The sequence below is a fragment of the Tupaia chinensis genome, unplaced genomic scaffold (genome assembly GCF_000334495.1).
Source record: "Tupaia chinensis unplaced genomic scaffold, TupChi_1.0 Scaffold000460_1, whole genome shotgun sequence".
Classification (NCBI taxonomy): domain Eukaryota; kingdom Metazoa; phylum Chordata; class Mammalia; order Scandentia; family Tupaiidae; genus Tupaia; species Tupaia belangeri.
In genome coordinates this window covers 1,290,967-1,315,082 of record NW_006159969.1, presented here as the reverse complement: position 1 = coordinate 1,315,082, position 24,116 = coordinate 1,290,967, and the positions used below count along the sequence as shown (strand labels likewise).

General features: G+C 40.0%; 1 protein-coding gene across 1 annotated transcript in view; it reads right to left on the bottom strand.

Annotated features, from left to right (window-relative positions):
- Positions 1-24,116, bottom strand: part of CDK6 (cyclin dependent kinase 6) — a 258,036-nt gene that overhangs the window by 18,253 nt on the left and 215,667 nt on the right. The window lies entirely within an intron of this gene.

The window sequence follows — 24,116 nt, the reverse complement described above, 5'->3', positions numbered from 1 at the left end:
GTGAGACGTTTGTTAGAGTCCCCTTTCCAGACCATTCTGCAATCACTGCACATCCTCCGGGCTCTGTCTCCTTCCATTTGCCCCGAAGGCTGCAGCAAGCCCCCTCTGGGTGTGTTTTCTGATTCTACCAACTCTGCTTTCTCCCAGTATTATGGTAGCTAAGTATTACAAGCTCAAATTCTTAACTCTGGGCTTTAGAGGCAATTGTGCCTTAAACACATAGCCCTCCTTGTCTACACTGAGCATTTAATAGACAATTAAATTAGTTCATTTTTGTGACATTTCTAACATTTCCTCAAATAGACCTTCGAAGGTGGGAACTTCTCTAGGTTTTCCCATAACCCTTGTCCTAGTGCTTGGTTGTAAGAGGGGCATAGTTATTAGTTTGCTTTGTATACATTTATAGTACACAAGTAAGTGCTCCTAATTCCTTGCTCAATACATGATATTAACAGGTGTTTTTCAACGCTAACATGTTTTTTAAAAATCCAAGAGCAAAGACTATGGTGAGGGCTTGCACTGGGGGAAAATCCCCCCTTAGCCATTTCTCTCTGTGTGACCTTAGGAAAGTCTCTTAATGTCTCTGAACCTTAGTTCCCTCATTTGTTAAATGGAGATAATGACACCTACTTCATAGAATTAACTAAGTGAGAATAGATTTATCATCTACTAGACATCAACCTTTCTTTCTTTCTTTCTTTTTTGGAGAGGTTTTTGCTATAGGGTGCGTGCGCTTGCCAGAAAGACAGAGAGAGACAGAGAGACAGAAAGTGAAAAATCACCCCCTGGGGAGATGGCCATGCTGCAATCCTTTTTCCATTTTCCTTTCGGGATCTTGGGCATGCATGCACACACGCCCAGCATGAGTTTAAGCCACTGGGTCCGAGACTTGAACCGCGTTCAGCTACATGGGAGTCCAGTGACATAGCCATTACACTAACTGCAGATTTGTCATCTACTAGAATACTCAGTTTATAGCAGACCTACAATCACTGGTAACTAAACATGCACGTGCACACACACAATCCCAATCATATCTTTCTTGCTCTTGACCAATTTTATACCAGATGGTGACGAAGGATTTCACCTGATGGACAAGGAAGGAAGGGGCCATTTGTCACCATGTGGTGAGCTCCCAAATCATACGTAAGCTTAGTCTTTCCTCTGGGTTCACTATATATTTCCTGTACACATTACAGTTCTTACAACTTAATCTCAAAAAGAAATAATTTTCTAAAGGATGAATGCCTAATTTTCCAAAGATTAACTAATTCTAAATTGGCAGTACCACTCCCTCTTTTATATGTAATTTTGCAAAAACCCCAAACAAAACAGAACGAAAAACCTACTATGCATTAATGTTATCAGAGAGATGATTTTTTTCTGGCCAAGTAACAAAAGGGACTAAATTTCAGATTCTATGCCTCTTTACACAAATAACTAAAAGAACATATAAATATTCATAATCTCAATGAACAGTGGAAAACTACGTTTAGAAGTATGGTATGTTTTCTAGCAGAGAAGTGTATATGAATATATCTGTTATAGAAAGGAAATGATTCATGCATAATGGAAGAGGAAAGACTTCACTTAGTAACAATACTTTCATTGTACTGAAAAGACAAGGAAGTCATGGGCTACCCTATAGAACACCTTTGTAACCTGCATTTGACCTGCAGCTATGATCTAGCTGCTATCTTTCTTGATTAGTAGAGGAATTTTCCATGTTCATAAAGTGACCTTTTGAAGAATATTACCAGGGAAATAGCTAGTATTCAATATGTTATGCTTGTTCCTATGTTCTGTTCTAGAACTATATGTCAGGTTTAAAAAGTTAACTTATCCCCTATAATTACCACCTATTCCAACAACCAGATTAAGCAGAAAAATCAGTGAATTAGTTTACTTAGTAAACATGTATTGAGTGATCACCCACTAAGCACACAGGGCTGCAATCAGTGCTGGGACATACCCCCTCCAACATAAAATAGAATTATATTTTAAAAAAATCATGTCTTTATCATGTACAATTATATTACAAATTTATGTTTTTATAATAAATTTATCAAAATACAAATGTATACATTTGGATATATACACACACAAACATACACACTACTATAATAATGATCTTTGCCCCCACAGGACACAAGATATACTGGACTGTCGGAAAAGTCACGGCACCTTATTTGTGTAGAATAACATAGAAAAATACGTAATGACTTTCCCAACCCCAGTATAAACATGGGATCATGATATCTCATTTTCCTATTGGGAGACAGAAACCCAGGGTAATCATTCATTTTTACTAGAGTGTTAGGTCGTGATCTGATTAAGCTTTTACAGATGAGAAGTTAAGTAACTTATCTGAGGAAACACAGCTGAGTAAGTGGCTAAGCTGGTCTGTCTGACTTCAGTGAACGGCAAAATAGAAGCAGCGTTTCAGAAAGATTAATTTGGCAGGGGCTCACTGAGTCAATTGGCAAGGATGGAGACTGAGCCAGGGAGGCCAACTGAGAGGTCAATGCACAAGTGAGATTACAAGGGCCTAAACTAGGTGAGATGAGAAAATAGGCAGAAATGTGAGGCATTTAAGGGAAGATGATCAGAACTTGGTGAAAGACTGAACATGACTTGGCAGGAGAAACATGATTTTAAGTTTATATTAGTAAATCCTGGCAGAATGAGACAGGGGGTGGAGATTGAAAGATAATTTAGTTTGAAACATGCTCCTTGATAATAATAAACAAAAGTATTAAACAATTCAATGAAATTTGAGAATTAATAATATGCAAAAAATGTAGTTAGGCACCCTTAAGAAGTATTTAGCCAGGAGCACTGAATATGTATGTTCACATAAAACCTTGTACCCGAGAGTCTGCAGGTGGCATGAAGGTTAAGGTGTTGGATCTCACATGGCCACATTTTTTTTTTTTTGAGAGGTTTTTTCACTATAGGGCGCGTGCGCTCGCCAGACAGACAGAGAGAAACATAGAGACAGAAAGCGAGAAATCACCCCCCAGGGGGGATGGTCAGGCCACAATCCCTTCTCCTCCATTCTCCTCTCAGGATCCTGGGCACGCACACACACGCACCCGGCGTGAGTTTTAAGCCACCGGGTCTGGGACGTGAACCGCGGTCGACTATGTGGGAGTCCAGCGACATAGCCATTACGCTAACTGCTGTTTCCCACATGGCCACATTTGTAGTTTGAGTCCTGGAACTGGCGGCTTGAAAATCATGGCGGGTGTATGTGTGTGTGCCCAAAGTTCGGAGAAGAGAATATAGGAGGGATTATAGATGTTGCCATCCCCCCTGGAGTGTGGGTGTGTTTGTGTGACTTCACTTTCTCTCTCTCTCTGGCAAGTGCATGTGCCCTATAGCAAGAAAACCCTAAAAACTAAAAAAAAGAAAAACACACAGAAAAACTTGCACACAAATGTTCACAGCATCCTTATTTGTAATAGTCAAAAAGGGGAAACGACTCAAATTTCCATCAAGTGATGAATGGGCAAACAGAATGTGGTACAGCCATAATGTAACAGCATTGTGTCACGAAAGGGATGAAATACAGCATGATAAACCTTGAAACCATGATAGTAAGTAAAAGAAGCCATCACTAAAGACCACAGATTATAAAAAATAGCTATTTTTTTTGGGGGGGGTAGAGGTTTTTGCCTTGGGATGTGTGAGCTTGCTGGAGAGAGAAATACACAGAGAAAGAAAGAAAAAGACAGAGAAGTGAGAGGGAAAGTGAGAAATCACCCCTGGGGGGATGGCCAAGCCACAATCCCTTCTCCATTCTCCTCTTGGGATCTTGGGTATGCATGCACATGCACCTGCACATGCAGCTGGCGTGAGTTTCAAACCACCGAGTCAGGGACTTGAATTGTGGTCGGTCGTGTGGGAGTCCAGTGACGAAACTGCTATACTATCTGCTGGCTTAAGAACAGGCAAATTTGTAGAGTAAGAAAGTAGATTCGTGATTGCCTAAGACTGGGGATTTGGGGAGAAGCAACTGTGCGGCAGATTGAATGTTTATGTTCCTAAAAAATCCATATGCTGAACTACTAATCTCTAAGGTGATGATATTAGGAGATGAGGCCTTTGGGGGTGATTAGGTCATGAAATAGGAGAGCCGAAGGGTCTTCTTGCCCTTTTCATTTTAAGGACAGAGCAAGATGACAGCTATCTATGAATGAGGAAATGGCCCTCATTAGACACTGAATCTTGGACTTCTTAGTCTCCAGAACTGTAAGTAATAAATTCTTGTTGCTCGTAAGCCACTCAGTCTATCGTATTTTGTTACAGCAGCCCAAGCAAAGACAGACTGCTAATGAGTATGAAGTTTCTCTTTGGGGTGATGAAAATGTCTTAAGATTGATAGTGGGGATGGTGACACGATACTGTGGATATACTAAACTAAGTCATTGAATTGTACTGTTTATGTAGGTGAGTTCGATTGTGTGTGAATTGTATCTCAACAAAGCTGCTTTAAAAAGTAGTTTAAAAACTATTTCGGAGCAAATATTGAATTCAGGAAGACAGTAATAAATTGCCTCAGGCCTAAACATATAAAGGCTTAAGTACACGGTATTAAAGTACAGTGACAAACATTTATTTTGACATTGGGAAAGTCATGACATACTTTTCTATGCAAAATGCATCATGACTTCCCTGACAACCCAAAACTATAGAGGCCATCAAGGAGCCACCTGAAGACATGTGCTCTGCAAGTTCTGAATAACTAATTGTATTCAAATGGCCTAAATCTCCCTCATTTAATTCATCAGATTGCACTGAATAATAAAACTAAAAATTTCTATGTATGCAAAAAAGGCATTGCTGTGAAACTATTTTCTTATGTTTTAGTCTGGATGATGAGATTATGAGTGAGTTGTTGGTTTTCTGCATTTCTCTATTTTCCTCTATTCTGTATTTTATGAACAATAATGATTTTAAAATCAGAAGGAAAAAAACCAACAATAATGCTGCTTGCCATATACTGCATAATGTGATCTTACCTCTTAATTCCCTACTCTTACACTAATCTATTAGGCTGTCAGAAAAGTCACAACTTTTTTTTTTTGTTGAGATTTTTGCTATAGAGTGTGCACTTGCTGGAGAGACAGACACAGACAGAGAGTGAGAAATCACCTCAATCCCTTCTCCCCTATTCTCCTCTTGGGATTTTGGAAACACATGTACACACACCCAGCATGAGTTTTAAGCCGCCAGATCTGGGACTCAAACTGTGGTTGGTTATGTGGGAGCCCAGCGATGTAACCATCACCTTCTGCTGGTCCCCATAATGTATTTTTTCTATGTAAAAATACGTCATGATTTTTCCAACAACCCAATACTACTTTTTTAAAAAATAAGTTTCATTTACTTTTTCCGCAAGAGAGACAGAGACAGAGATACAACACCTCCAAGAGGGTCTCAATGTTGTGATCTACTCGCAGCCTCTGCCTGCCGGGATCATGCACACATACATGCATGGTGTACTCAGGGAGGTTTCTGGATGTGAACCAGGCAGTCTTCCTATGCGATTCAACTTCACAGAGGCCTGCATCACCACTGGGCCCCTTGACCTGATCTCTACACCCAAACTGCAAGCTCTCTAAGGGACAAGGCCAGCCCTTCCTTGCTTCTGTATCTACAGCACATAATTCACTGCCCAGCCAGCGCCTCACTGTACTTAGTTAATACATAGTAAACCGTTACTGTTGAGAGGAAAAATAACCATTTTTTTCTCCCTTCTTTCCATCAACTTCAGTAACTCCTGTCAAAATCCACTTCCTTGGTTCATATGTATGTAATTCAAGTGCAAGCATGTGTATTTGCAGAGATATGTATGTAAGAATAGATGTATACATACTGAGAGCCTAAACTGGGGTTGATTTATATTGTTACATCTGTTCATGCTTTAACTAGCCTGTGGCGACTAGACGGTATCTGCATGCAAGGAGAGTATTTAAAAACTGGGGCTGGCTCACAATGCGACGACAACGCTCTCACATCCAAAATCTTGCCAAAACCATCAGAGAAGAAGCAAGAGGCATTCAGAAGAGGAACTTTGCCCTCAGGTGCTTACTTCCAGGTAAGCAGGCGAGGGATGGGCTCCTTGGAAGACAGAGAGAAGTGTCGAGGAAAGTATAGCAAAGGCAAAACAACGAGCAAGGAAGGGCCCGGAAGGGAAAGAAACACTTGAAAGGAAACCAGTCCAGAAAGGGAGAAAGGCTGGCACAGGAGAGCACAGGAAAACAAAACGAAAAAACCTGAAAGATAAAGAGATAAGACTGGCAGAAAGATGAATATGAGTTGTTGTGTCACTGAGTCAGAGACAGACAGGAAAAAACCCTCTACCAGGGAAGGGAGGTGCCACTTACAGCAAAGATTTGTGTCTAACACAAGTTAGAGAGTTGCTGGCATTTCTGTCCAAAGCAGGGACTATGAGTCTGGTAATTTCCTTAAAAATAAATAGCTGAATTAATTTTTTCTCATTACCAGATGTGAATAATTTATTTCTCCACAGAGGGCTTGGATTATGAGTAAGTTTTGAGAGAGAAAGAGCAAAAGAGAGAAAGACACCCCACTGTTTTTCATTTCAAAATTGAGAATCAAAATTAAGCTAGAGCTCACCGGACTGCTGCCATTTCTGAGACATTACAAAACTCACAAATTAATATAGTTACTGAGTCAATTTTATATATGACTAAAGACGAGGAAGTACTCATTAAAAAGTGATTTCTTTTTGGAGAGGTTTTTGCTATAGGGTGCATGTGCTTGCCAGGAAGACAGAGACAGAGAGACAGAAAGTGAGAAACCACCCCCCAGGGGGTGGCCATGCTGCAATCCCTTCTCCTCCATTCTCCTCTCGGGATCTTGTTCACACATATGTACACGCACCCAGCATGAGTTTAAGCCACTGGGTCCAGGACTCAAACCATGTGGACGACTACATGGGAGTCCAGTGACACAGCCATTACGCCAACTGCTGGTCCAAAAAAGTGATTTCTAATCACTTTGACAAATTTTGAACATCTCCTATACGTACTCAATTAAAAAGTTGCATTTCTGTTTTCCTAGTGCTATCACTTTCTGTCTTACTTTGCTCAGGTTAATATAACAAAATTCTATAGTTTAAATTTGGTTTCTCATGTTCTGGAGGCTGGGAAGTCTGACTTCAAGACTGTGATAGCAACTGCTGTGTGCTAGCTCATTAACTCAGGATTCTGTTGAGGGCTTTCTTGGCTGGATGATGGCTGTTTGCTTGCTGTGTATTCACAAGGCTGGATAAAGAGAGAACAGGTTCTCTGTGTCTCGTCTTGTGAGGGCACTAATCTAACATTGGGAGCCCCCCCTTTCATGACCCCATTTGAATCTAATTACCTCCCACAGGCTCTATCTCCAATTACCATGACAGTAGGGGTTACAGATTCAACATATGAATTTTGGGGAGACACAAACATTTCTTTTTGCAACTTAATGAATACAATATGCTCTGCATACCTTTAAAACTAGAAAGCTGGGCTAGCATATTCCTGTCTAATAGTGAATGTGCTTTGTCTCACACTATGTCTGGAATCCAAGTATTCATTTTAAATGCTTGCTACTAATTTTTCGGTCAAGTTGTTATGTTTGTTACTGTCCCCAAAGCCTTCCTTATCTCTTACTCTCCAATCATATTGCTCTGGGGAGTTCTTAAGAAGAGAAAGGAACAATTGTGTATTGAGCACTTTTTCTAAGGGCTGGGTTCCCAATTACATTACTGCATTGAAAACAAAGGAGGGGATGTGTGTATGCACAAGAAAGAAAAAGCACACCCCCCCATGGGGTCTGGTTATTCTGTAATTCTTTTTCCCTGCATTTCTCCATCCCATCAGGACCCAGGGCATGTGCGCATGTGTCTGGAGTGTTTTCCAAGTCACTGGAACTGGCAACTGAGCCTTAGTCAGCCATATGGAGTCCAGTTCCCTCTGCACAGGGCCTTAACCTCTGCCCCATGTGGCCAGCCGTCCTTGCTGGATTCTAATGGTCACTTTAACCCTGAGGTTGGAAGACTAGGAAGTGCTGAATAACTTTGCATTTAAAAGAAAGTTTTAGAACCAAGAAAAGAAATCTGAGTCAAACTTAGGAAAGTATTAAGTTGTGGGGTAAGTCACGACATATATTTCTATGTTTTGTTTTTTGTTTATTCTTTCTTTTTTTTTTTTTTTTAAAGGTTTTTGCTATAGGGTGCGTGGCTCGCCAGACAGAAAGAGAGAGACAGAGAGACAGAAAGTGAGAAATCACCCCCCAGGGGGATGGCCACACCACAATCCCTTCTCCTCCATTCTCCTCTCAGGATCTTGGGCACACATGCACATGCGCCTGGCTTGAGTTTAAGCTACCGGGTCCGGGACTCAAACCACGGTCAACTAAGTGGGAGTCCAGCAACATAGCCATTACGCTAACTGCTGGTCCCTCTATTTCTATGTTTTTCTATGCAAAAATGCATCATGACTTTCCTGATGACCACCATAACATAGGAGGGTAAAGTATTTATATTATTATTACTAAGAAAATGGAGTCAAGTCAAGGATCTGGTAACCCTATAGAATTACCTCTTTACCCATGATCATCTTCTTCTTAATTAAAAAAAAAAAGATAATCATTTAATTTTATTTATCATTTTTACTATTTCTTATAACTTTTAAAAAGAATTTTAGAAATTTGACTTTATTTATTTATTTATTTTAATTTGACCAGAGAGTGAGAGTGAGAGAAAGAGAAAGTAAACAAGTAAGCCAACAGGTCCAGGACTTGAACTGTAGTTGGCTATATGGGAGTCCAGCACCCTTAACCACCACACCACCTGCTGGCCCCAATATTAATATTTTAAAATTTGCTACAGGGCATTTGTGCTCACCAGAGAGGGACAGAGAGAGAGGGAGAGAAAAAGTGAGAAAGCAAGCCACCAGGTCTGGGACTCAAACTGCAGCTGCTTATGTGGGAGTCCAGGACCTTAACCACCATTCCACCTGCTGGCCAATCACCGCGAGCTTCTTTACTAGTCAGACATCTCAGACTCAATGCTTTGAGAAATACTGTCTTTTGTTTCTTTGTAACTATAGAGTTTGAATTTCTAATAGAAATTCTGGCTATAATATTCACTATTTTAAAAATTAGGGTTAGTATTGAAAACTAATGATAATATGCTGAAAGGATTGTGTGTGGGTACATGGAATGAATTATTAGAGATGACCAAGAACACCTGGCAAAATCAGTGCTCTAGATTTATTAGTCAGTCTTTGATTATGAACTAGGCTCGAGGCTTATCAATTACCTTCACCGGCAGAAGAACTATGACAGAGACATATTACTCAATCTAACTGCATCTACCATATTCCATAATAAAATCATTCTGTCTCACAGCATAGTCTTTTGCTAGGAAAGAAAGAAAAGCTTTAAGGAATTCATCCATGAGTAAGAACTCTAAGTATTTTGTTCTTTAATACCTAGCCTCTCGGGTAGAGGAAGACACAGGAATACAGTGACTAATCCTCCAGTTTGGGCAGGACAGTTCAGATTTTAGCATAGAAAATTCTGTGTACTGGAAACATCCCAGTCCCATGTAAACTGGGATGGCTGATCACTCTATCCAGGAGGCAAAGAATAAGGAGTTGTAAAAAGAAAATAAAAAGAAAGAGTAAGAGTCCTTTGTTATTACAGAGGGGTAGGCTGTTTAAGCACATTAGCTAAGCATCTCTCTCAAGATAAGAATAAAAGTGGTCCAGATGGACAGGTTTCATTGTCTTTTTTTTTTTTCCTAATCACTTTCACTACTATGTAATAAAGGACTAGATTGGAGAAGTTCCTCCCTCATATCACAATAGAAGATGTTCTTTCTTTTTCTTTCAGTAAATGAGTTTGCATCTTGGTTCTTCTGCAGGGAAGGAGCACTGCCTATGACCTAGTCCACCTGGTTAAAGTTACACTGAGGGAAATACCTGGTCTAAAGAGGCAACCACCCTTTGAGGGTCACTGGTGTAGAGCTACCTAACATACAGGATGCCATGGAGAATTCATCTTGTCCAGTCTGACTGAGAGTGATAGGCTATGGGCTGGATTGAAAATGATTCTGAAGTACTATCCCGGTTAGCAAGAAAGAGTGCTGAGGTTAAACAGCAACATACCATGGAGAATAAACTAGCCAACTGAGTCTCTCAGATAGGCTGACTTCAAAGTGACACACAGAAAATGTAAAAGTCCATCGGATAGACATATTCCAATAGCAGTTACTACATACATTACGGTAACGAAGATGTGGCTTTCAAAACCACTTTGTACTTTAAATCTCTGAATTCATTGCTCTTCTCTTTGACAAAAAAGTTTTGCCAAATGGATCCTCATGAGCTCTGTTATGAGTGTGTCTTCCAATAAATAATTATGATCACTTCTAAGCTTACATACAAATGCTTCCCCTTGCAAACACTCTAGTCCGGAGTCAGAAAATTGACTTTTTATTTTGGAGAGGTTTTTTTTGGGGGGGGCTATAGGGTGCGTGTGCTTGCTAGAAAGACAGAGATAGAGAGACAAAAAGCAAGAAATCACCCCCCAGGGGGGGACGGCCACACTGCAATCCCTTCTCCATTCTCCTCTTGGGATCTTGGACATGCAAGCACATGCGCCCGGTGTAAGATTAAGCCACAGGGTCCGGGACTCGAACTGCAGTCAACTACATGGGAGTCCAGCGACATAATCATTACACCAACTGCTAGTCCCAGAAAACTGATATTTTTCGAAGGCTGAAGGTTTTAATGTTGAGTTTTAGGGAAAATAATCACTGGAAATTTTTTGAAATGAAAGTCTGTTGGCTGAAGTGGTTCATTTAAAAAAAGGGAAGCTTTGCTTAAGATGACCAAAAGTATCACTCATAGAGTATTAAAAATGGTCTAAAAATATCTTCAAATTGGATTCAATCATTGGTTAAAAATACTCCAAACAGTCAGACTGATTTTCTCATTTTTTCCCTTAAAAACTATAATCTGTTTAGCATAGGAAGATGGGCTCTGGCCCCTGAGTGTCAGTAGCGTTGTCTATGAGTCTCTAGTATTGAGAATTTAGTGTGATGATCAGTGAACAAAAGTTACCATTAATTACTGACCCAAAGGCCAGCTTAATTTTAAAAAAAGGCTAATTAACTACATTTATATATTTAATTAAGAGTATTTATCTTAAAAATAATGAATGATTTTGCAGATTATAAAATATGTATCTATTGTAGAAAATGTAGAAAAGTAAAGAGAAAAAAATAAATTATAGGCTGGCTCAGTGGCCTGGTGGTTAAGGAAGACAAACTCACATGGGTCCCAGTCCTGGTAGTTTGAAAAACATGGTGGTCATGTACGTGTGTGCATCGTAAATCTCAATAGAATGGAGAAATGGAAGAGAAGAGGTTGCAGTGTCCCCATGCCTACTGAAGGATGCTTTTTCCTCCCTCTCTTTCTCTTGTGAATGCCAACATGCCCTCTGGAAAAAATTAAAATAAAAAATAGAAAAGCAAAGCAAAGAAACTACACAGTGTGGCACAAATGGATGAGATGGTATCTCTAAAGAATTTTTCTTTCTCAAATAAGCTAAGATGGAACCACACTGTAGAGCAAACTCTGAATCCTGGATGTGCAGTCCTTGGCTTAAACAAATATAGAGAGACAAGAAAGTGGCTAGCAGTCATAACAAAGCTGCAACCAAAAATGACTCGAACCTCTATGAACAAAAGAATCAAGGACACATTAAAAACAAATTATTTGCACACACATTTTTACCTACCCTTTAAAAAAAAAAATCCTTTTAATCTTATGTCAGGGAGCAATAGTAACCCTTTTCTTTTTTCTTTGTGAATGCTAAAGACAATTGGTATCTTGTGTGAATATCCTTATCCAGTACATTTTGGGTGGAATCCAACAATGTGTGATAACTCAACAATTCAGTACAGGAAATAAAGCCCACAACATTCCTCAGAAATTTCACAGACTATCTAGACAGAACAGATCTATTTGAATAGGATTTTTTTTTCAGCAATATTTGAAGAATGAAATTTTAAGGGACACACCGGGTTTGTAACAGATGTAAATTCAGATATGACTAAAACACAATGACATGATTCACATTCTGGCCCTGTGCTTCCACACACTTCATTTCTGCATGGGTCGAACAAAGGAAAAGTTGGTGTTTGACAACTGAGTATGACTCATCAGAGGAAGTCCTTACCATATGGATGTGCTTGCTGAAATAAAGCTGGTTAACAAAGCCAGTCTTTTTTCCTCCCTGTGGGCCAGGGAGGGTTTCATTTTAGGAAATGGAAGTGTCAATGTGGACAAACTGTACTGAAGTATTTATAGCATAATGTGTAGTTTCCTTAAACTGTCTTTGAAAAAGAATATGTGAATGGAAAATAAGATCTGAATGGCTTTCACTCTCTCGTGTGATCTGAACTATATTCTGTTTATAAAACCCATGCAGGGACCAGCAGTTAGCATAATGGCTATGTCACTGGACTCCCATGTAGTCGACCGCGGTTCGTGTCCCGGACCCGGTGGCTTAAACTCACGCCGGACGCGTGTGTGTGTGTGTGTGTGTGTGCCCAAGATCCTGAGAGGAGAATGGAGGAGAAGGGATTGCGGCGTGGCCATCCCCCGGGGGGGTGATTTCTCGCTTTCTATTTCTCTGTCTCTCTCTGTCTGTCTGGCGAGTGCATGTGCCCTATAGCAAAAATCTCTCCAAAAAAAACAAACAAACAAACAAACAAAAAAAACCCCAAAAATCCATGCAGCACTGCGACATGTACACGATGTGATATGAAAATTGTGTAGCTATCCTGTGCTGTGCTAGAGGTTTTAATGCCAGATTATGTGCGTGTGTGTGTGAGACAGTGTGAGACAGAGAGAGAAAGCACCTCCCAATGGTACCTGGTCACACCACAATCCTTTTTTCCTCTCACTTTACTGTCCTATCAAGATCCCCGGCATGCATAGGTGTGCTCAGAATGTTTTTCAAATCACCAGGCCACAATATGAACTGCATCAGCCATGTGGGATATGGCTCCCTCTGTTGTACTATGGAGCTGGCAATTCATTTTTTTTTTTTTTGGAGAGGTTTTCTTGGAGCTGGCAATTCATTTTTTTTTTTTTTTGGAGAGGTTTTCGCTATAGGGAGCGTGCACTCGCCAGACAGACAGAGAGACATAGAGACAGAAAGCGAGAAATCACCCCCCAGGGGGAATGGTCACACCACAATCCCTTTTCCTCCATTCTCCTCTCGGGATCTTGGGCACGCACGCACATGTGCCCGGCGTGAGTTTTAAGCCACTAAGTCCAGGATGCGAACCGCGGTCGACTACGTGGGAGTCCAGTGACATAGCCATTATGCTAACTGCTGGTTCCTGGCAATTCATTTTTTTAAAGAGAGATTTTTGCTATAGGGCACGTGTGCTTGATGGAGAGACAGAGAAAGTGAGAAATCATCCCCTTCCACCCCCCGGAGGAATGGCCATGCTGCAGTCTTTTCTCTACCATTCCTTTCTTGGGATTTTGGGCATGCATGCACATGTGCCCAGCATGAGTTTCAAGCCTCTGGGTTTGGGACTTGAACTGCAGTCAGTCACTGGGAGTCCAATGCCTTAACCACTATGCCACCTGCTGGCCCCAATTTTAAGAGCTCTTTATTCATTAAGGATTTTACATCTTTGTCATACTACTGCAACATTTTCTTTGTGGTGTTTTTATTTTTATTTTCTGATGAACAAAAGTTTTCACATTTCATACATATGGTCAAATATATCGATATATGTATACTTATATTTTTAGAGTTCTTTCATGAGAGGAGGAGATAGAGGGCTAGAGCTAGAGGGACAACAACAGGGTCTTCTTGCTATTATCCTATCCCCTAGCCTCAGTAAGTCTGGATCATGGGCCCCACAGGCACCCAGGGAGACCTCAGGATGCAGACCTGGGATCTTCCCACAGGACTTCAGCATTGTGGAGCACGCATTACTGCTGGACCATCACAGCTGACCTACTGATATTTTTGTGACTTTCAATGTTTTGAAAGTTACCTTACAGTTTTACCTTCAACATTTAACTCCTTAAGCCAACTGTCATTGTTCTGCAGTAAGGAATAGTGAGAATCTAACCAGACTACTATTTCCTCCCCCCGGTCCCCCATAAGCTGGCTAAAGTTACCCAGTCTTATTTGTTGAACAAGCCATTTGATTCTCCCAGATTTGTGAGTTATGATAAACTGCATCACATTAGGGGCTCTATTCTGTTCCAGTAGTGTCTGTCACTACTACTGATACTGCTTTGTTTTTATTATTGTAGCTCCAAAACATGTTGGTGCTTTGGAGTACAAGTTTCTCTTTGTAATATTATTAAGAATCATTTATTTAATCTTCATTTATCATTATTATTATTTTTGCTTTAGGGTACATGGAGAGAGAGACAGAAAGAGTGAAAAGCCATCCCCCAGGGGGGATGGCCATGCTGCAATCCCTTCTTCTTAATTTTCCTCCTGGGATCTTGGGCACGCACGCACACATGCCTGTTGTGATTTAAACTGCGGTCAGCTATGTCAGAGTGCAATGCTGTAACCGCAATGCCATCTGCTGGCCCCGTTATTATTAACTTGCTACAGGGCACATGTGCTCACCAGAGACAGACAGATACAGACAGACAGACACCAGAGAGAGAGGAAAACTGAGAAAGCAAGCCACCAGGTCTGGGACTTGAATCATGCTTGATCATGTGGGAGTCCAGTGCCTTAACCACCATGTCATCTGCTTGCTGGCGCTATTATTATTTTTTTATAAAACATTTTTTGTTATTTTTACCAACCTAACTCTTCCAAGTATATTTTTTAAAATTTAAAATAAAAAAAATTCCATTGTTTCTTTTATGAGCAGAGAAGACAGAGAGACAGAGGCAGAGACAGAGAGCAAGTGAGAGAGAGAAAATGAACAGGGTCCTGACACAACAATCTACCCCAGCCTTTAGGCAGTCCCGGATCAGGGGCAAGCATGTGCCTGGCATATTCAGGAGGTCTTTGGAGTTGAATTGAGAACCTCTCCATGTGGAACTGCCAGAGTGTTGCATTTTAGCATTATACCACCAGTGGACCCTAGGCCTCCATTTTTTTCCCTAAAAAATTATTTATTTAATTTTATTTGTTCATTCACATATTTTAATTGGACCAGAGAGAGAGAGAGAGAAAGAGAGAGAGAGGAAAAGTAAGAAAGCAAGCCACCAGGTCCGGGACTCGAACTGTGTTTGGCCATGTTGGAGTGTCCATTGCCTTAACCACCATGCCACCTGCTGGTCTCCCCATTTTTAATTTTTATACTGGGAATGAGATGAGTGCTACCAATGTTAGAGAAATCTTCTATTGTTCTTTTATCTAATTTAGCAATCCTGACTATTCTAAATCAGATTATTTTAGAATTGAAAAGTAGAAGCAAAAGGAAAAGAAGGACATGTAGGGGTGAAGCAGAGTCTTTTGTATTTATAGTGAGGAGTCTCTGAACCACCTATGAGGGTTTTAAAGGTTGAAAAATATGTAACCAAAAGCACCAAGGCTTAGTAAAACAGAGAAATAGTGTGCTAATACAGGTTCAGAGTGATGACTCACGGCATTGGATCATCCTTGGGAAACCACCTACTAAGCAGAATTTAGCAGCTAAGGCATTATTTTCACTGTACAATTTATTGCTACTTCCTTGTAAGTGGTGGTGGGGAGGGGGGGAAATCTTAGCTCCGTAAAACACAAAAACAGTTACTCTGGCAGACCAGTAGCCTGACAGGTAATTCTAGAGCAGGGAAGGGTTGTGTCTCCTGTGGAGACTTCTAGAAAACAAGACAAATGCACTTAGCCATGTGTAATGGAAAGCTGTATAAATGGGAGAGAGAAAACCTAGCTCAACTCGGCTCTGTAACTGATTAACAGGTCACTGAGTGCAGGCAGGCCATGCAACTTCTGCTCATCTGTTAAAAACCAGACATCCCAGCTTCTGTCCCATTCTGTATTACAGAAGAAAAAATACAAACATAATAAGCCATGTGAACCAGAACTGCTGAGGAGTAAAACAACCCTGCTCAGTAAAAGCAACGCTACCAGTTTAGTGGCAAATAGAATAGATTCTCCAAACTTACTGATTATTGCTTAATGCTGTATTCCCATCTTCCTCACGCTGTAATTTCTTTTCTTTATTTCATTATAACTGCATTTATAAGGAAAATCCAATGTTGTTTAGTCCTATCTCTGGATCAAATCTCTAGATTTAAATTACCCATGATACTCTGTTGTGCTGGTTACAAAGATCACTCAGAAAATGTTACAGATGATATACTCAGGAAAATGACAAATATGAGGAAAAATGTGTTTTGCTATTCAGTGCTCAGGGCCTTGAAGCTAATTAGTTACTCCATTCCTCTCTCCCCTTCAACTGTACTCAAATGTGGTCTTTTCCTTATATTGATGAAGGCAGTGAGGTGCTGAGAGATTAAAGGACAAGATTAAGGTTTGAGTTTATGGTGAATTATTTGTTCACCCACTCATCCCTTCAGAGAATGCTGTTCTGGATGCTAAGAAGACAGTAGTAAATAAAATACACTTCCCTCTCTGGATGCATTAATAAACTGTTCTTAGGATGAGTATTTCCCTAATTAATAGGTCCATATGCTTATTAACCACTAGTAGTACTTCTTTTTTTTTTTTTTTGGAGAGATTTTCGCTATAGGGCGCGTGCGCTCGCCAGACAGACAGAGAGAGACATAGAGACAGAAAGCGAGAAATCACCCCCCGGGGGGATGGTCACGCCGCAATCCCTTCTCCTCCATTCTCCTCTCGGGATCTTGGGCACGCACGCACACGCGCCCGGCGTGAGTTTTAAGCCACCGGGTCCGGGACACGAACTGCGGTCGACTACGTGGGAATCCAGCGACATAGCCATTACGCTAACTGCTGGTTCCCAACCACTAGTAGTACTTCTATGACTTCTTCCTTCTCGGTTTCTAACACTGCCATATGACATAGCTTAATGAAATGGGCCAAAAACTACAGGTAATACTTATTTTTAAAATTCTTACAAAACACTCTGAAACAGATGTGTTACTATTGTCCTTTTACAGATGAGGAATCTGGCATTCAGGGAGTTTGTAACTTAGACATGGTCATGTATGTAGTAAGTGTTAGCTGGAATCAATATCATTAATCATGATTTCTTTCTGTTTCTTTGGTCTTTTCTTTTTTGAGGAGGGAGTGCTATAGGGCGTGTGTGCTTGTCAGGCAGAGACAATGAGAGAGATAAAGTGAGAAATTACTTGTCTGGGGTGATAGCCACACCACAATCCCCTCTCCATCCTCCTCTCAGGATATCAGGCACTGATGCACAAGCGCCCTGTGATTTTCATGCCACCCAGTCTAGGATTCAAACCGTGTAGCTGGCCACGTGGGATCCAGTCACCTTAACCTCTACACCACTTGTTGGCCCTAACTGCGCTTTCTTATCAATCTAATTTATCAAATATCTAAATACGAGCTATCACAGCACATTTTAAAAAGATTATAAAACAAACGTTAAGGTCAATCTTTTTGCCTCAGTATAAAGTACTTAATGTATTTATGAAATAAATGAATTTGTAAGAATAAAAAGGCTGAAAGCATCTGCTTATATTTATGATTTGTCTGAATTACGCATTCGCTAGAGAGGTACAACTCTATATGCGGTATTCTTGATTTTTCAACAATAAGAGCAGGATACCACTGGCAAAGGTTTTATGTCATTCATACAAACAAAATGGCATTTGGTATAAAGCAAAAAAGTAGTAATTACATTTTGGTAAAATACGTATCAAAGTAAACTATTACATATTAAATAAATGTCTACATAATAGAAAATGAATTAGTATTATTAACAAATACATCTAAAAGACCAGAAAGTGAAGACATGTTATCTATGGGTTACAGATCATTTGTATCCTTTTTTTTTTTTTTTTTGAGATTTTTGCCTGAGAGAGCGTGTGCTTGTCAGAGAGAGAGAGAGAGAGAGAGAGAGAGAGAGAGAGAAACAGACAGACAGAGAGTGAGAGGGGAAGGGAGAAATCACCCCCCGAGGCACATGGCCACACAGCAATTCCTTCTCCTTTGTCCTCCTCCCAGGATCTTAGGCATGCACGCGCCCAGTGTGATTTTCAAATTAGCAGGTCTGGTACTGGAACCGTGGCCGGCCATGTGGGAGTCCAGCAACTGCTTTGCCATCTGCTGGCCCTAGTACCTTCTTTTTTTTTTTTTTTTTTTATTCTGTGTTTACCTAAATCAAAATTTAATACAATAAAAATTGTTAAAAATGAAAAATAAAAATATAGCCATGGGGCCAGCAAATGTCGTAGCAGTTATGACACTGGACTCTCACATGGCCAACTGTGGTTTGAGTCTCAGATCTTGCAGCTTGAAACTCACGCTGGGCACGTATGTGTGTATGCCCAAAATCCTGAGGAGAATGGAGGAGGAGGGAATGCAGCCATTCCCCGTTAGGGGTGATTTCTTACTTTCTCTTTCTCTGTCTCTGTGTCTCCAGCGAGTGCACGTGCCCTATAGCAAAAATCTCTTAAAAAAATAATAAATAGAATGTAGTCATGTTGCTGTCTATAAACTTACTGTCTTAGAAAAAGATGACTATGTAGACATTAAAAGAAAAACAAAGATTTGGGAAGTATTTCTTATATGCTTAGAGTGTGGCCACAGGGACTATCAGGTTACATGAGGTTTCACAGATCTTGTAATGAAATAGAAGATTTAAGTGACAGCTGCATATTTAACTCAAAAACTGCTCTGTGGGACCAGTAGGTGGTGTAGTGGTTAAAAGTGCTGAACTCTCACATGGCTGACTGTGGTTCAAGTCCAGGACCCAGTGGCTTGAACCTCATGTTGGGTGCATATGCATGTGTGCCCAAAATCTCAGGAGGAGAATGGAGTTGAAGGGATTGCAGCGTGGCCACCTCCTCTGCCCAGGAGGTAATTTCTCATTTTCCCTCTCACTCTCTCTCTCTGACTATGGTGAGCCCATGCATCCTATGGCAAAAACCTTAAAAACAAGAAAACAAAAAGCAAACTCAGAACAAAACTGCTCTGGATTTAGAAAACAACTCGATCATGGGACCAGCAGTTAGTGTAATGGCTGTGTTGCTGGACTCCCATGTAATTGACTGCGGTTTGAGTCCCAGACCTGGTGGCTTAAACTCACACTGGGTGTGTCTGCGTGCATGCCCAAGATCCTGAGAAGAGAATGGAGGAGAAGGGATTGTGGTATGGCTATCTCCCCTGGGGGGTGATTTCTTGCCCTCTGTCTTCCTGGAGAGCGCATGCACCCTATAGCAAAAACCTCTCCGAAAAAGAAAAAAAAAATACCCAACTCAATCATATTTTAGATATTAAACAAATAAAAGTCTCCTTCCAATAAGAAAGCTAGTTACTGACCACTGTGATTTACTGATCATCATCATGTCTTGGCATTATAATTGAAGGACACACTTATCTTGAAAATAAAATTTAGATTCTTTCAACCTATAAAAGAACATCTGTCTTTTGGTCAGACTGAAATCCTGAAAGAAATTTTAATAGAGTATATGAGAGACTTTAGCCTTAACATCCTTATTTTTAAAAAATTATGTAGATAAAACCCAACATGACCTAAATATATTGAGTAGGTAACTTCCTTAACATGAACAGGCAGTAATAGTAACAGGTGCAATTTACTGAGCACTCACTGTAGGACTTTGCTCTATTTTACATATATTATCTCATTTAACTCTAACAATGTTCAGTAAATATCATTATCCTCATTTTAAAGGGAGTAACTAACGCGTAGAGAGATTAAGTCAAAATCAACCGTCGAATTGCAAAACTCTTAACAACTACTCCATAATAAGCAACTAACAGTACACCCTAATGGTATATATACAAATTGATGACCACATTTTCAGAAAGTAGATTAAAAAGTAAGCATTGGGATAAATTTAAAAATCTGAAAGTCTGTACTATGTTCACTCATCTCAGCTAATTAATTGGAGTCCTTTAAAGCTTAAAAAACATTATGAGTAAAGGTATTTACTATATTACAAATAACATGTCAGTATGATTTAATAATATACTTTCTATGTATAAAAGGCACTCTTAGGGCCAGTCTGTGGTACAATGGTTAAGGCGGCTGGATCCCACATGGCTGACTGCACAGTTTTGAGTTGCAGACCTGGTGGCTTGGTGTGTGTGTACATGCCCAAAACACTGAAAGGAGAAAAATGGAGGAGAAGGAATTGTAGGATGACCATCCCCATATGGTGGGCATATTCTTATTTTCTTTCTCTCTGATGAGCGTACATGCCCTGTCACAAATTAAAGGAAAAAATGCATTTTTAGATGGTGTAATTTTAGCACATTACTTATATTCACTTCAGGTTACTTTGGTTTTGCATGCTAAAGAGTCTAAAAGTTATTTTCATTTTCCTTATATGGCAACCAAAATTTATTAGTTTACTAAAATATATCAAAAATAAACTTTTAGTCTATCGTTAGCATTATTAGCATAAATATCATTTTTTAAATGAACAAAATTTCAAAAGATGAACCTCGCACCTCCGAGTAGGAAGGCCTTGACCCAAAGAGGGGGCTGAAGGTCGAGCACGCAGCAGCTGAGAGACATACACCACCAATCCCGCGTCCCACTACTGAACAAGGTCCTACTGTCTCATGTCTTACTGATTCACTTATTTGAGGCTGAACTACCCTGGTACCTTAACCCACTTGTTTGGAAGTTCTGCCAATACCCAGATAGAAGTATGCTTCAGAGCAAATGTGGGGTCTACCTCGCTGAGTCCCGCTTTTGTGTCTGCTCTGACCACAAATGCTGTGTTGACCCTCCAGGCTGGGCAGAATCCCAGCCCAGCTCTGCCACTGACTGGCTATGACCTGTGAGGGCAACACTAACTCGGAGCCTCAGTTTCTTTAGACTCTTGAGCCAGAGTCAAGGTTCTTTGATTGCCTCAAAGGAACATCACTTATATCCTAAATGATAATAGAAATGTATACAAATGAAGCAGAGTTTCTTAACAGTGACTAAAAATGTCTTTTGACTTTTTAAACAGAACGAACATATTCCATCAAAACTCAGATCCAGCAGTTGATTGCAATTCACATCCTGATTTTAGAAGTAATCTAACATGGAAAAAAATGTGTATCTTAGAAACAGGAAAGTGTGCTAGAACAGCTTGTAAAATAGTCATTTTCTTGTTGAGAAATGAAGAAGTGCTTCAAGTATACCGTACTCAGACTCTCCTCAGTATTACCCTGGAACTCATGTCTTCTGTTCTTTTATAGATACATTTAACTTTCTGGCTGAATGAATATAGGCTTATTGAAAGTCTTTCCTTCTTAAAGTATTAGAAAACATCTTTGGTGAACACGTATGGTGAACACTTTGGCTGACAGTCTGAAGTCCTTGAAATAAGAAAAGTAAATAGGAGACAGACTTTACTAAACACTTCTTGGTTATAATGTGCATTTCTTTCTTTTTTTTTTTTTAAGTTAATTTTATCTATCTTATCCATGAATGTGAGAGACAGAGAGAAAGCAACCCTTGCGTGTTCAGTGCTGCAATCTACTACCAGCTTCAGCCAGCCCTGGATCAAGGGCACCCAGGGTCATCTCTGGAACCTGGAACCCTTCCATGGGCGTTGTCCACTCCAGAGCCCCATGTTCTACTGCTGTGTCTTTCTTGGACCCTTAAAATGTATATTTCTTGATATCTGAGGAACAACAGCAACATTATTGAACATTTGTGGTGGAAAATTCAAGAGCAAAGATTATGGGGGTAAACTCTTAGGCTATAACTTGGTGACCAGATCACCAGGTTCCTCTGTGGATTAATGGTCTGATCAAGAATATCAGGAAACTGACCAAAACAGTCCTAATCAAACACTAGTCATTCTCTTCCTTGAGGAAAAGCTTTCTTGCTCAGCAGTATTACTGGAGAGCACGGGCTTGGTGCTAACAGTCTGCCTGTTTTCTCTGGAAAATTAGTCAGTGCCTGAAGGCACCACCGTGCTAGCCTCACGCCTAATGATCACATCAGACCATGCAGGCTTTGTACAATTTCCTTTGTCTCCCCCTCCTTTTCTGTAATTTTTTTGTTGTTTCGTTGTTATGGGTAGTGACAGTTTCTGGTTTCTTTCGTTTATCAACGGTTTCCTTTACCACAGCGTCTATTCCTCCCACTGGAAGCCTGGCACCACTGGAAGCTGGAAGAAAAACCACAACTGAATAGCCTGGCACTTACTTTAACAGTCATTTCCAACCACAGATTAATACTGTTACTGGATTTGACTAACGGCTCTCGATCAGCCCAACTGTCACCACTTGAGAACATGCTAGCCAGTGAAAGCCAAAGGGAAAATACAAGCAAATGCAAATTGTGGTGAAGTTTTATTGACTGCACACCTTTTCAATCCAAAGGATCTCTCTGAATATCCACTTCTTCGTTCGTCTTAATAATCTATAAAACGTATGGATCAGGAGATAACACACCACCCACTTCCATTAGCTGGAGGCTTAAGTCAGTGGGTTAGTGCCACAGGCACCAGCTAACTTACAGGGCACCACTGCTCAGTTGCTTGCAGAATGTGTCTGTCCTCTGTACCTTGTCATGCCCCCTTTTGAAACTATACTGGATGCTGATATTCAAGTATGTTAGTTAATATCAAAATCCAAATGGATGGAGGCCATCTTGGAGGTTCTGCATTGGTAACAGGGGTGCTAATGCTGGCCAATCACAAACAGGCACCAAGTTTTTCACTTCATTATTTACTTTGATACAGTAGATTTCAAGCATAGGATTTTTCAAGATACAAAAAGAAGATGGGATATATATTAGAAAATATATGACTGGTTAAATGAAAATCAGATCCTATGCCAACTTGGTGCTTTTGGAATGAATAAAACTCCTTTAAAAAATAAATATCTTGTAGAGTGCTATTTTAAGATTATGTAAATTTCCTGATCTTTATCCAACTTTCATGCTCTGTATTTAGCACTCACTGATGAATTTCTAACTCCACCATGCCTGCCATATTCTTTAGTTGCCATTCCACTGTAAGGAAGAACTTTCTCTCTCTTTTTAAAGAATTATTTAATTTTATTTATTCATTCATTTATTTCAATTTGACCAAGATAGACACAGAGAGAGAAAGAGGGACAGAGAGAGAGAGAGAGAGAGGGAAAATGAGAAAGCAAGTCGCCAGGTCCGAGACTTGAACTGTGGTCGGACACATGGGAGCATCCAGTCCCCCAAGCACCACGCCACCTGCTGTTCTCAAACTTTCTCTTTTCTCCCATGTATTTATATCAACATGGATTCATGGATTTTAACTTAATTTCATTTAGTTGGTTATAATCCATTACTAAAAATGATGTATTTTGATGCTTAAATTTTCTTGGATTTTTCTAGGGGCCTATTCAAGCTACAGTCTGTGCCTTTTTGATATATTATCATTATTTTTTGAGCATTTTCATATTTTTCTGATACAAGATGCTCCAGGCTTATCTTGTACCCTATTATTTTTTAAATGTTGTACCAAAGTCATGTGTTAGTTTTGAGAAATGAAAGAACACAATACGAATTATTTTAAAAAAATCTTACATGAAATATAATAATATTTATAATATATGCATTTTATGTGAGATTAAAACGTCCAGATTACTGATCCTGTATGGCTCAGAAATACTAAACAAGTAAGGCTCCTCTTGGAGTTCCACTTAAGATGGAAGAGGGGAGCACCTGCCTTATACACCAATATGAAAGGCAATTATGTCCAGTGAGATCATCAAGTGCATAAGTCATTACTGTTTTCTTGATGGAAACCAGTGAGCCAGGCACACAGCCCCAGAAATGAAAGGGAACAGTTAAAAGTACATTCTGTTCAATGAATTAATGTCTCATAGCCTAATGTTCCCCCTCTCCTCAGAAAACTGCATAGAAGAATGGTGAGACACAATCATTTTCATCTGTGATTGAGTTGCTTCCTGCT